The sequence below is a fragment of the Myripristis murdjan genome, chromosome 15, assembly GCF_902150065.1.
Source record: "Myripristis murdjan chromosome 15, fMyrMur1.1, whole genome shotgun sequence".
Lineage (NCBI taxonomy): Eukaryota > Metazoa > Chordata > Actinopteri > Holocentriformes > Holocentridae > Myripristis > Myripristis murdjan.
In genome coordinates, this window is record NC_043994.1 from 19,621,320 (window position 1) to 19,634,147 (window position 12,828).

General features: G+C 40.4%; 1 pseudogene; it reads right to left on the reverse strand.

Annotated features, from left to right (window-relative positions):
• The window catches only part of LOC115372939 (high affinity cGMP-specific 3',5'-cyclic phosphodiesterase 9A-like), a 32,832-nt pseudogene extending 22,446 nt beyond the window's left edge, over nt 1-10,386 (reverse strand).
• Between the last annotated feature and the right edge of the window lie 2,442 nt (nt 10,387-12,828).

Below are 12,828 nucleotides of genomic sequence, written 5' to 3' on the forward strand. Positions count from 1 at the left end.
GTGCTGCATGTGTTGACATACACTCTCTACGCTATAAAAAAAAAACCTGTTTGACAGACATTTGGCTGCACTTGTATCTATCCACACACTCACTTTTTAAAAAAAAATCTGGGATTTTTTTAACCTTTTAATCAGGAACAGCTGACTGACAGCATGCACGCTCTTTTTCAGCAGTGTCCCGCTGCACATTCACACAGTTCCACACGTTCACACTGCGAGCTGCAGAGTACAAACACAGTCTGCTACTGTTGGTTGCTGAGCGGCTCCGCTAAAGCAGTCGTGGGCTGAGTGACTTGCCCGATGACACCGCCGTGTTTGCTGTTGAGGGAGGAGAGAACATACAGTATCTCTTTCACTTTCCCCGCTCACATCTTCCCAGCAAATCCACGATTTGATTCATGCCTCCACTGTCTCTGAACCATTGAGGACACGGCTGAGCAGTAGAACGTCTCGGCATAGGCAACAATGAATTCATCGTCAGCTGATAATTACTGCGTGAGAGCACTGTAAAATATACACAGAAATACTGAAAAAAGGCTCCAACTTTTATCCAGCACAAATTAGTACTATTCAAACCACTGGAGGTTTTAAAAGCTAGTGAAACAAGGAGAAAATAATTAGCGTTTCCATGGGAACTTGTTACCATTATGCTGGTTGCAAACCACTGCAGCTGACAGCATTAACAGAGCTGAGGAGGTGTGTGCGTGTGTGTGTGTATGATTGTGTGTTACCTTGGGAGTCCCAGTGCAGTACAGAACAGCTCCTTAATGTCACATGGGCTGCAGAACCTACTGAAAACCACCTGAGGGGGAGCACACGCACACGCGCGCACACACGCACACACACACACACACACACACACACACACACACACACAATGATACATCACAAGGGCAGAGTCTATAGTTGATGAACCCATATATAGATACAGCTTATCTGTGTCTGTTTGATATGATGATAATCCTAACGTGTCACAACCTGTTGGCTCTTTGAAGCAGAGACAGTTGAAAATGACACGGATGACATCAGACTGACATCCTGCTGCTGCAGCTTGGAAGTGTTCATGTGTTTACATCCAAGATGCCAATCATGAGGTCAGCTGCTGTTAAAGGTGCACTACACAAAATTGCTGAGGGTCAACTGCATGACAAACTTTGGAATACACACATAATGGTTAGTGTCTGCCTAATCTTTAACCAGTGACTTTAAAATCAGCTATAAACTACCTGCAGCAGGCAAAGTTTGCTCTTCATAAATATAGTTGACTGTATTGGTGTGAGATTCCCTGGTGGATTCAGTTATACGTTAGCTGCATGTGTTGGCACACTTTTGGCACCAAGTGGGAGATATGAGAGTCTATATTTGCATACTTAACAACAGCCAAAAGACCTTGCTAGCTAGGTGGACAGTCAGCAGCAAAATAAACAGTAATACATTATTGAATGATGATTGAGCTTTTTGATTTTGATTTGATTTTTGATATTGACTGATATTAATCACGATCTTCGCTTTTCTGGTCTATAGGCTGCCCTATGTGCTGAGCAAAATATGAGCCTTGAGACTGAGCAGCCAGTTTTATTGTCAAACATTTTTCAAATTACGCATTAAATTACCATATGATTCAAATATACACTACACTATGGAAAATATAATGTAAACCTCCCTCTGTCTCTGTCCTTGGGCGCGGCTCTCAATGCAAATTACCTGCTATTTTTACTCCTGGGAACTATTTTTCAAGGAACTAAAAGGTTCCTTGAGCCTTGTTTCTACCCTATTTCCACCACCGTGAAAAGACCCAGCAAGATTAGAGGAATTAGTCCGCTGACGTATGAAATAGCCACGGCTGTTTTACACATTGTTTTTTGCAGTGGTGATGCATCAGCCTATTTAACCTAATTTAACCCCTACTTGCTTGCTTGACACAGTATTTTTCTCTGAAAATGTGCCTGCTCTGATAGGCCAGAGAGAGAGAGAGACAGAGAGAGAGAGAGAGCAGCAGTGGTAGAGAGGGAGTGGAAGTAGTGAGAATTAACATTTTTCACAGGTTTAGAATAATCACAACTACGGAAGGTTCGTTATCATACAGTCATAACTGAGCACAAAAACTTTAAGGTTGATCCTAAAGGTACTTCCTGACCCGGCGGTTTGCAAGATTTGCTGCATATAAATACACATGGACACACACACAAACACACACACCCGACCAAACACATGATCCCCTCCAGGCTACACCTGGTGGAGATCAACATGGTCAATGTGGTCTGTAAAACATCTGCAATATCCCAGAATGTTCTCTCCCCTCCCCTGAAAATTGTAAGAATGATTATTTTAGCTGATAATTAGCCTGTAACTTTTGCTTTGAGTACAAGTACTTTTTACTAATGTTTACACCAGTCACTGTAGTTCTTCTTAAGTAATATTTGAGCATACTAACAGTCCTACTGGAGTACGTTATTTTAGTCCCCCCTCCTCCTCTGTGAAAGTGGAACAATCAGCCACTGGGGAGGAACTGTTTGGTCGGCAGGCTTCCCACGCTCCAGGCTCTTCTGTTGATTAAAGAATATTCAGATTCCAGCACGGTGGCAGTAAATATTACTTATTTTTTCCTGCCCTCTCCCCCGACTACCTCATAAACAAGGTCAAGCATCGCTGCTGAATGTGACAAATGATTTGTTTTCCCAGTGTCACTCGCGCCCCACAAAGACAGATGACCCAGATAGATAAAAGAAGACTGTACATCTGATGGCATGGAAGACCAACGCAAACCGCACGGGAGGAACTGACACAAGGAGGCCAGGCTTATTTAGGAGAGGAAAGGTGTGTCTGTGTGTGTGTTGTGTGTGTGTTTGTGAGAGGAGGAGTATGTCAAATGCGGACTAGCAGGAGGCATATGAAGTGTGGAGAGGTCAAAGAGCACTTCAACAACCTGCTAATGGCAGCCTGTCACAGGTGGAAGAGACAGAGGTTGTTGGAGGTCAACAGAGCAATGAACTGAGAGCCGCACTTCAGAAACACAAGGAAAATGCAATAACACCTGCGACTCACTTCCACTTCCAAACCACAGTGCAAAAGTTAATATTTGCATTTCTGTGGGCCTGATTCATTCAGGTTTGCACTGTCAAATTACAAGTAAAACAAGGTTTGCAAATGGAAGTTGCTAGGACTCAGAGTTTTGGTAAACTGTCATCCTGCCAGATTAGAGGTTTTGGAGGTGATGGAAGTCAAAATAAAACGGATTCCAGCCTGGACCTGAATGTGCTTTTCTTCTTTGGTGGTCATACCAGTTAAGAAGAAGTGAAGAAATACAGTTAGGTCCAGAAGTGACACAATATTCATAATTTTGACCTTGTACACCACCACAGTAGATTTGAAATGGAGTAATCAAGACATGACTGAAGTGCAGACTTTCAGCTTTAATTTAAGGAGCTGAACAAAAATATGACATTAACCGTTTAGGAATTACAGCCAGTTTTATACAGTGTCACTGAATGCATTCACCTGCTGCTTCCATCAGCAGTCACATCATCAGTAAACACAAGCAGCCCAGCTCCACTGGCTGCCATACATGCCCATGCCATAACACTGCCTCCACCATGCTGGACAGATGATGTGCTCTGCTTTGGGTCATAAGCTGCTCCTTTCATTCTCCACACTTTTCTCCTCCATCACTCTGGTACCAGTTCATCTTCAGTTCATCTGCCTTTTTGTTCTTGAGTGACACCAGAGGTTTGCACCTTGCTGTTCACCCTCTGTATTTATTTTCTCACAAACATCTTGAGTGTAGATTTGAACAATGATACGTCTCCCTCCTCCAGAGTGTTTTTGACTTTCCTAGACTATGCGAAAGGGTTTTTCTTCACCAGGGAAAGAATTCTCCAGTCATCCTATGTGTCTGATAGACTTCATTTGCTTTTTGAGCCTAATGATGGCCTCCTTCACCTGCAGGGACACCTCTTTGGATCGCATGTTGAGGGTTCGGATAAACAGCTACCAAATGCAAATGGAAACACTTGGAATGAACTCCAGACCTTTTGTTTTCTTAATTTGTCATGGAATAAGAGGCTGCTAGTCAAGGGTCCAATTACCTTTGAGCCTCTGAAAATGGGGTGACAGTGTCTAAAACTGGCTGTAATTCCTAAAAGATTAATGCCAAAGTTTTGTTCAACTCCTTAAATTAAAGCTGAAAGTCTGCACTTCAATCACGTCTTGATTACTCCATTTCAAACCCACTGTGGTGGTGTACAAGGGCAAAATCATGAATATTGTGTCACTGTCCAAATGCTTATGGACCTGACTGTAGCGGAGCATCATCTCAGGCTTCAGTTTGCTCACGCTACATTTTGCTATGCTAGACTTTCCAAGACTATCTGCTGGGTTATACCCATACAGCCTTGTGTTGTGGGGTCATTTCCTGTGATTGGTCCAGGTCAAGTTCTCACTCCCACTCCGCAGCTCTCTTGGAAGAGGGCTGAAACACGTTTTCAGATGTCTCGGTGCTGCTATTTGGTGCCACCCACATTCAAATGCTATTGCTGTCACTTGACCAAACAAACTGAACTAAAGGAGGAAATGCCCCAGAGTTTATGTGACCTAATTCAGAACATGCCACATGCAGAGGGAGAAACACACCTACACTTGCAGAAGTGAGTCAACAGCAGTCAAGGTCAAAAATGTTCATTGAATTCAGAATTTAGTCAATGGTGGGAACATTTTATGTGTATGATTTCTATTTTTAAATTTCTACTCTCCATGCGACACCACAATTTCAGCACTCAACTTACAGGCTCACAGTTTATTTTACTGTTGTTTAGATTAGGGTTGATGCTCATCTCTTGTCAGCAGCATCAACAGCAGGGCTCTGTGTTTACAGCTAAAACACTGGTTCTGATTCTTATGCTTAATATTGTGATTATTGCACACTGGTTTTCAGTACATCATGCCTCAGAACAGCTGATATAGAGAATCAATATTCTATACATTAAATGTGAAATCGTGATATAAACTCCTGATATAAACTACACATAACAATGCAGCCCTGACGTAGGTGTTTCTTTTACATGCAGGAAAAAACATTAATTCTCATTTCTCATTTTCAGTTTATGCAACATAGATATATTAAATCAGCAATGGAGATTTCATTTGACTGCAAGAAACTGAGAGTTTACATATGCCATGCGCATAAACAACACAAATGCATTTTAACATATGAAAAGTTAGTTAATCACAACCATCTGTATAATAATACTGAGATCAACCCTGTGCCCAAGACAGATTACAGCTGGTTATCACAGACTGTTCTGTGGTACCAATAACTGATTTTAAAATAACAAACATATCAAAAATATATTAAAATTTTTCTTTTTTATATATTCTTCCAAAGAGACCTCTCTCTGTTCATGTTTTAACTCTAAAAGAATCAATGAGATAATTTTCTACTTATCAAATTGTGGCAGACCTGACTCTGTCTGTAAAAGTAGATACATGTGAAAGTTATAAACAAGATTAATTCAGTCTGTATTATAAAGACATGTCCTGCCCTTTAGCATGGAAAAAGCATTGGTAAAGGCTACCGGTACTGACAATTCAATGTGAAGAGGTAGTGTGTGTACTGAGAAATCATCAACAATATCTAATATATTCTGAAGAGCACTTTTTAGCATCCATCAAATAAACCATAATCACTTTGTATCTTCAATAAAACAAAGCATAGGTAAAGACTATTATGATGAAACTGCTTTAGATGCAACTGCAACAATTATCATGTTATAATGATAAAATACAATGAGCATGTTTGGAATGAAATCAAGTAATAAGGTCATATTAAATATCTCACTTCATGAGAAACTCAAGAGAGGAGGGAGATGACAAGTACAGCCTCCAGTGACTTTGCTGCCTGAATCTGAGTGTGTGTATAGCAGCATAGTTCAGTTCTGTGTCTTTAGACTGAGTGACTTCATGTTTGACTTGTTCATGATGCCTTGTTGTCTAAGGCATCATGAAAAGCACTGAATTTCTCTCTCTTTTTTTTTTTTTAACATGGAATTTATTTTCATTTGTACTCTCCATGTGCAGTTCCAGCTCCAGCAGCTGCTAATTGCTTTGGGACGTTCATAGTTCCAACTGTTTTGGACAAACTTGACTCTGGTGAAAGGATGATATAATCACCGCCAAATTAATTCATGATGCCCTTCTCAGGTTTCTTGATGCGCCAACCAATTTCAATAACAAACCCCCAGTCTGGCGTAATGTCTCATCGACATCCTGAATGACATCCTGCATCTACATATGCAAGCATGCTATGCCACAGAGGCTGTTTACCTTGTAAAAACAGTCAAATCCACTATAATGCAAATAAGTGAGATGCAGAGCTCCCATATTCAAATCTATTCATACGAGGACATTCAAATCTGAATCTGATTAGGCTGATCCTGAATAAAGATACAAAATAACAAAGGGAGAAAGAACAACAGTGGCAGAAAACAAAAGCAAAGCGCACGACTCAGTAATAATGCTGTTTTGTAATCAAGAAAACTCCCATCCAACTAGTTTGTGTATGAGATGTATGACTGAATATGCAAAAGCTTTGTCATTTACAACAAATGAAGTGTCAGCTGTATTGTGGCTGGCACACTCACTCACAGCGACACACATATATGCAGGCACATACACCAGAGAGCTGCAACAGTTTCATTACATTACATTATGCTCATTATATGCCAGACTAGAGTCTATTACAGGACTGAATTTCATTTAAGAAAAAATGTGTGCAAAATCCAAAAGGCATAAAATGAAGAGCGTGGTCTGAATAATCTACATAATCACAGGCCACATAATCAGGCAATCAGTGGCCTGTCAGTTGCACTGCAAGTTTGTCTGTTTTAATTGTGAGAAAAAAAATAAGAGTCTGTATTATAGATAGATATAGAGACAGATAGGTAGGTATGTAGGTAGAGATAAAAGACCAGACAGGTGCCATGCTGAATTTCTACCTTAGCAACCAACTGACCACTGATTCAATGAATAAACAGCTCAGTGGTGACAGCAGTAAATAAAGAGCTTTGGCTGACTGGCAGACATGAAACAGAACATGGCTGAACCAAACACTGACAGGGAAACCGATTCTGACACTAACACTGACATTTTCATGCAAGACATACCGTAGGTCCTGACAGCACGGCCTGTGTGCTGGAATAACTACATTCTTCAAACTTTGGGCTTGCTTGGGTTTGATGTTGGACCTACACACTGCATGTTGTCATCTGTCAAATGCTTCCTGGGCACATTTGATCTTCAAATCTGATTTATTCTTAAAAAGAAATCACGATGGCCAGCAAGTGAGATGATTTCTCAGTATGAGGTTTTCTTGAAATATGTGACCTTACTTTGAAACACAGTGACAGATCTTATCCCAAACAAGTTCAGCTGCTCCCCGCTGCTGCACGTTTTCTCTTTTCTGAGTTAGTGTTGAATGACTAAACCAGGAAGCGGCTTGTTGAGATGGACGTATGTTGTTTACAGTGCATACAGACTCTGGATGAACTCCATAAAAAACGAACAACGCAATAAATGCAAAGCGCCAGCGAAGCATAAAACTCTTTATATTGCCCTTTATGAGCTGTCGTTCCTACTCCATTGATTTGTTAGTGTAAACAAAACTCTCAACACACCACTTCTGTTTGGACATCACAGCAGCTAACCTTTGGCATGTAACTGCGCATTATCCATGTTTTGCATGCGAGTGCGTACTGTCTAAAATTGGCGTGTTTGTGTGTGTCTTGTTTCCTCTTTTTGAAATGAAAGAATTCCTGTGATTCCTCGTGCTGACTGTTTTTGGTTCCTGTCACAGTGTATTGGGATATTGTGGTGAGGTTTTGGTTTTGGCTGTTGGGGTTTTACAGTAATTTAAAGTTTCTATTTTAGTTGAAAGGCCTTAAGGACTTCATCCAGCCAACAAAATGGCATACATATGAAGAAATGCAAATATGAAATGCTGCAGGTTCCATTCTGCTTCCACAATAACAATATTAGAGTAAATCAGATCAGAAATATTCTGACTGAAATTTTGTTTTCAAATGTGTGCTTCTACTCATAAGACTTAAAGGACCATACCAATAATTCTGAATGGTTGTCCATTCACCACAGGTTATGCACATTTTACAATGCAAGACACAATCTTGCAAATCATGCAGAGATACAACAGATTTCGCAACATATAATCAAAATCCTCATACTTTCAAAGATGGATTTTTGGTTGAAACATCCACCTTGTAATGTTCTGCTTCTGCAGCTTACATCATCCACTGATAAACCACAGAACTAATAATTTGCTGTGTAAAGCAAACATTTTCCCTCACACTGTTTTCTGGCAGAGCAACTGAAGAAGAAAGAAATTTTGAAGTGTCTGAATGTTCGTCTCATATCATAGTGGAATGAATGAAAACCAACTGCTAGATAAAAGGGAGGAAAAATGATCCTGCAGTTCTAAAATACAACTGCTTGCTTTTAGGAGAAAGATTGGTGTTTGACGTTAGGTGTATAAATTTTGCAGATTTTACTAAACATGCAAAATCATTGGTATGTGCTTTAAATGTGTTACCCATTCTGTTATTTTTTTCCCTCATTTGCATCAACCTCTCAGCTAACCTGAAACATAATTGCAGCGCACCAATTTACTTTCCATGGTCACAAAACGCTGGTGTCAGTCGTGCTGAATCTGCAGTGCAGCAAATTTCAGGCAGTGATGGAAAAGTCATCTGTAGTTGGCGGATCTAATTTGAATGAATTTGCATGTGAAGTTATACTGCAGTCATATATTGCAGCAACATTGCTGCGTATTTCCTGTAATATTTGTGAGAGTTATTACTTTTAATTTGGCTATAACATGCAATATCAGAGCAAGGCTGTGCTGAATCAAAACATTATCTGTCAGGCTGGAAGGTTGCTGGCTCAAAAGCATCAACCTTTGATCCTCATATACAGTAAAAGCAGATGGGAGATGCTCACGAACTCATCAAAATAACCGGCAGAACTCTTGGCACAGGAAAAGTTCAGACATCTATAGGTGTGTAGCAGCTTTGTGTAATATGAGTTCTGTCTCCTCCAAAACTGTGCATGGCTTGGGGCTTTAAAGGTCCTGACCCGGGTTACTGTTCAACCTCCTTGCTCTCCTGCTGCTCTACAGAGATCAGAGGGGCTCACCGAGTACAAACCACCCAACGATTTATGTAGCGTCAATACAAAGCTATAATGTGCTGTTTGTACAGTATAGATTGTACGCTGTCACAAATCCATACAGTCTATTCCCATCTCTGCCTCACACTAATGCAACATTCCACATGAAAACATTCCCTGATCCCTCCATGTAAAGGGTTACAGAGCATGGTGGTGGTTCATCATGTGTTTACTGTAGTTATTCTATACGTGCAATGTTTTTAGCCTGTGCTGCTTATTGTCACTATATTCATTGTGACAAAAACAGCTGACTGACCACATTTTGTTTAAGTCCAATTAGTGATTAGGAGCCCTTCAAACTATTATTCCTACAATATTCCTATCAGCAATGTAAGATCTCAAAAGTGAGTTTATACTGACTCACAGAATCACTATATTATTGCTACAATACACTCGGGGCTTATAGGTCTGCTGGATATTATAGACAGTTTATAGCTCTGCTGTGATAGGTGTATGATGTCTTTCCACAAGAAATGTTACTTTATTACTTTGATACTAACAATAACAACAAACAAAAAGCAGTTTTTGTTCAATTTTCCAATTTAGTCCAGATAAAATGCTGCACAAATGCAGAGCTGTTTGCAGTTATTGAAAATAATAATATGCAGTGCTAACAAGCACCATTACACTATAATATACCTAAAGGGATTTACTGCACCCATTCAATAATGAATTCACAGTGACTCACTCTTATGCTACAGTGTCTGTGGTGCACAATACTTTACTTTTTTTAGTCTCTAACAGCTGTGTGCGGGTCTTGTGATACTTTACAGTAGTTTTATCTCCTCTGGTATCACTAAAGCATTTTTACTCTGGGGACATGAGCGTGTTTGCTGAATGCAGCAGTGATGATTGTGACAATATCATACATTATAGTAACCTTATCACACTTGATAGCTTGACTTCCTTGTAGGCTCTGTCTGTTGTATCCTAATAAGATAACGTTCATGAGGGACTTACACTTTTGCTGTGCACATTTATCAATACTAGACGTGGTTTTGTCTTTCTTGCTAACTTATGTCAGTTTGTATGTACCTTCTGGATTCTGCCGTCCACGTCCAGGTAAATGACCCGGTAGGACGACGAAGCGGAGCCCATGGTCCCGTCTCCTCTCCACGGCGTCCGTGCGTCCGTGTGCGGCTTACGCTCCCAGCTCCGTGCCGGCGGTCCGGTCCGACTCCCACTGCCGTTAAATACGGAGCAACCGAGCCGGTGGAAGTGAAGTCAGCGGTCAGACAACATCTCCCGGCCCGCCTGCCAAACTCTCCTTCTCTCTCTCTGTTGTGTCGCCAGGCTCTCTAACAGCATCTCATAAAACGTCCCCAATAAGCGCGTCCCCGCCTCCCTCTCGTCCTCCCTCTCTCCTAATTACCTACACGCGCCCATGCACGCACATACGCACGCACGCACGCACGCTTGTACGGGGGAGCCACATGTGCACGCGCACACAAGCAGATGTGACTAGAACAAAGTAGAGGGGACTGTCGTCATTTTAATCCAAACGGAGTTACTGCCACAAGGTGATTTGAGTCACTGCAGGGTTTCAGTCTTTGACTTCACAGAGATTCAAGTCCAGTCAACGTTTGGCGGCTTGGTTTCAGAAGGATTTTTCTTTGTCTGGAACGATTCAATCCCACTGGAATTTAAAAACAGGGATTCTAGTCATCTTCCATTCAGTACTTTTAAATTATTATACTTTTAAATCCATAATGTAGGATTCTTCTTTTTCTTCTGAAAAATGAAAAAAAAAAAAAATCTGACAACTGAACTAACTTAACATTATTTTTGTATTTAAAAAATAAAGTCAAAAAAGTTGCATTGCATAGTATAACCACAGATCTTGTTAAAAATGATTTAATAAATTCAAAGGATTTCAAAGACTATAGATTCAGGTCAAAGTCAATTAAATAAATATTTCTTTCTTTTAACAGATCTATTCAGTTGTACAGGCAGAATTTATAATCAGTGCAATGCATAGTTGCACCCTTAAGTCACATATAGAGACACACATATTCACACACCATCATGTGTGCGCACCCAGAGAGCAGCTGATGAGTGTATGAAGAGAAATCATGGGGATGTCTTAAATTTAATCTAGTGGCGTGGGCGAAGGCATTAGTGGATGAGCCATGCATCAAGACCTCCAGGGGCTCGACTGTGATGTTATTTAGAGTCAACACAGCAGCCTGCAGGCCCAACTCCAACTGCAATAAGGCCCAATTAAATCCCACAGCCCCCAGTGAGGCTGATCCTCAATGTCAAGATGAGGACTTAAGAAATGAAGTTTTGATTAAATAGAGTGTATTGATTGGGAGGTAGGCCTGTGATTTTTCTGTGTGTGTGTGTGTGTGTTGCACGATGGGGGGAGGGTGGGGTGACCTCTCAACTCATTGCAGTTTATTGGAAGAAACTGGGTTAATCAAATTCCACATGAATTTTAGATGATGAGGCACACTTGTTGGATTAGTCAGAGAGGGGAAATCTTTTTTTTTTCAGTTCATTTCACACATCTTGAAACAATTAGACAAACGTGAAGATGATATGGCTTGTCAAAATCCTCTGCTGAGAGGAGACGTCTTTTTGAGATCTGTTTCAGAGTTTGGGAGTAATCTAGTGGCTTACTTTGCAAAGTTGGGCTCTTCTTGATCTGTAATGGATCGATTGATTGTTGAAAACTTGTGTTGCAAGTTTTCCTACTTGGTAGGTAACCAACCATCATTTGAAGTCCATTTAAATTTAAATACACATACTTTGGATTATGAAATAGTTAAGTGGAGGGGTATATTGTACTTTGAGTCCACCAAAGTAATCTTTCCAAACCCTTGTGCATCTTTGTGTGTGTGTGCGAGTGTGCCTGTGAGTGTGTGCTGTGTAGTCTGCCTGTGTCACTGAGTGGGTTTCTGTCTCAGATGGCACCTGCCATTTCCAGCTGAGACTTAAGGTCACTCCATGCTTTGAATGAGACCAATTTTAGCCTGCCTGTAGTAGTGCAGTGCACACAGAGCCATCAAAAACACAACATGACCCCACATGTGAGAGGGGGGGAAACAGTTTATTTTGAGCAAAATGCTTTGCAAATGCACTGCACAAGTGATTCATTTGCAAACAGTTTGAACTTTTTTTTTTTTTTTAATTATTTTTATTTTACAAATCTGCTGCCCAACAAACAGATAACCAACATAAAAAGGCACACATTTTCAAGTACAAGGCCTACCACTGACACACATATAAATACATTTATGCTGCCACCATAATGTGCTCTTGTTCTAAGAAGGCATGTTTTCTCAATGCTACTACCATGAAATGGTAAAATGTTGGAAATACAAAACATCATCAGGCATTTTGGTATTGTGTGGCTTTTACCCTTAGACAGTACACAGCAAATAAATTAATAGGATAAAAATTACCATAAATATGAACAAATCCCCAAAAGAACTCACTTAGCATTAGCTTTTAAAGTGGAATACCCCTCAATTTAAGACTTCTATGTACACCTCTCTACCAAAGCCAATGTAAGTCTTAGTTCTCTTTCTCCCCTTTCACAAACTACTGTTACATGTTCACAAATCAAGACTAGACTGTTTTACCGTATGTCCT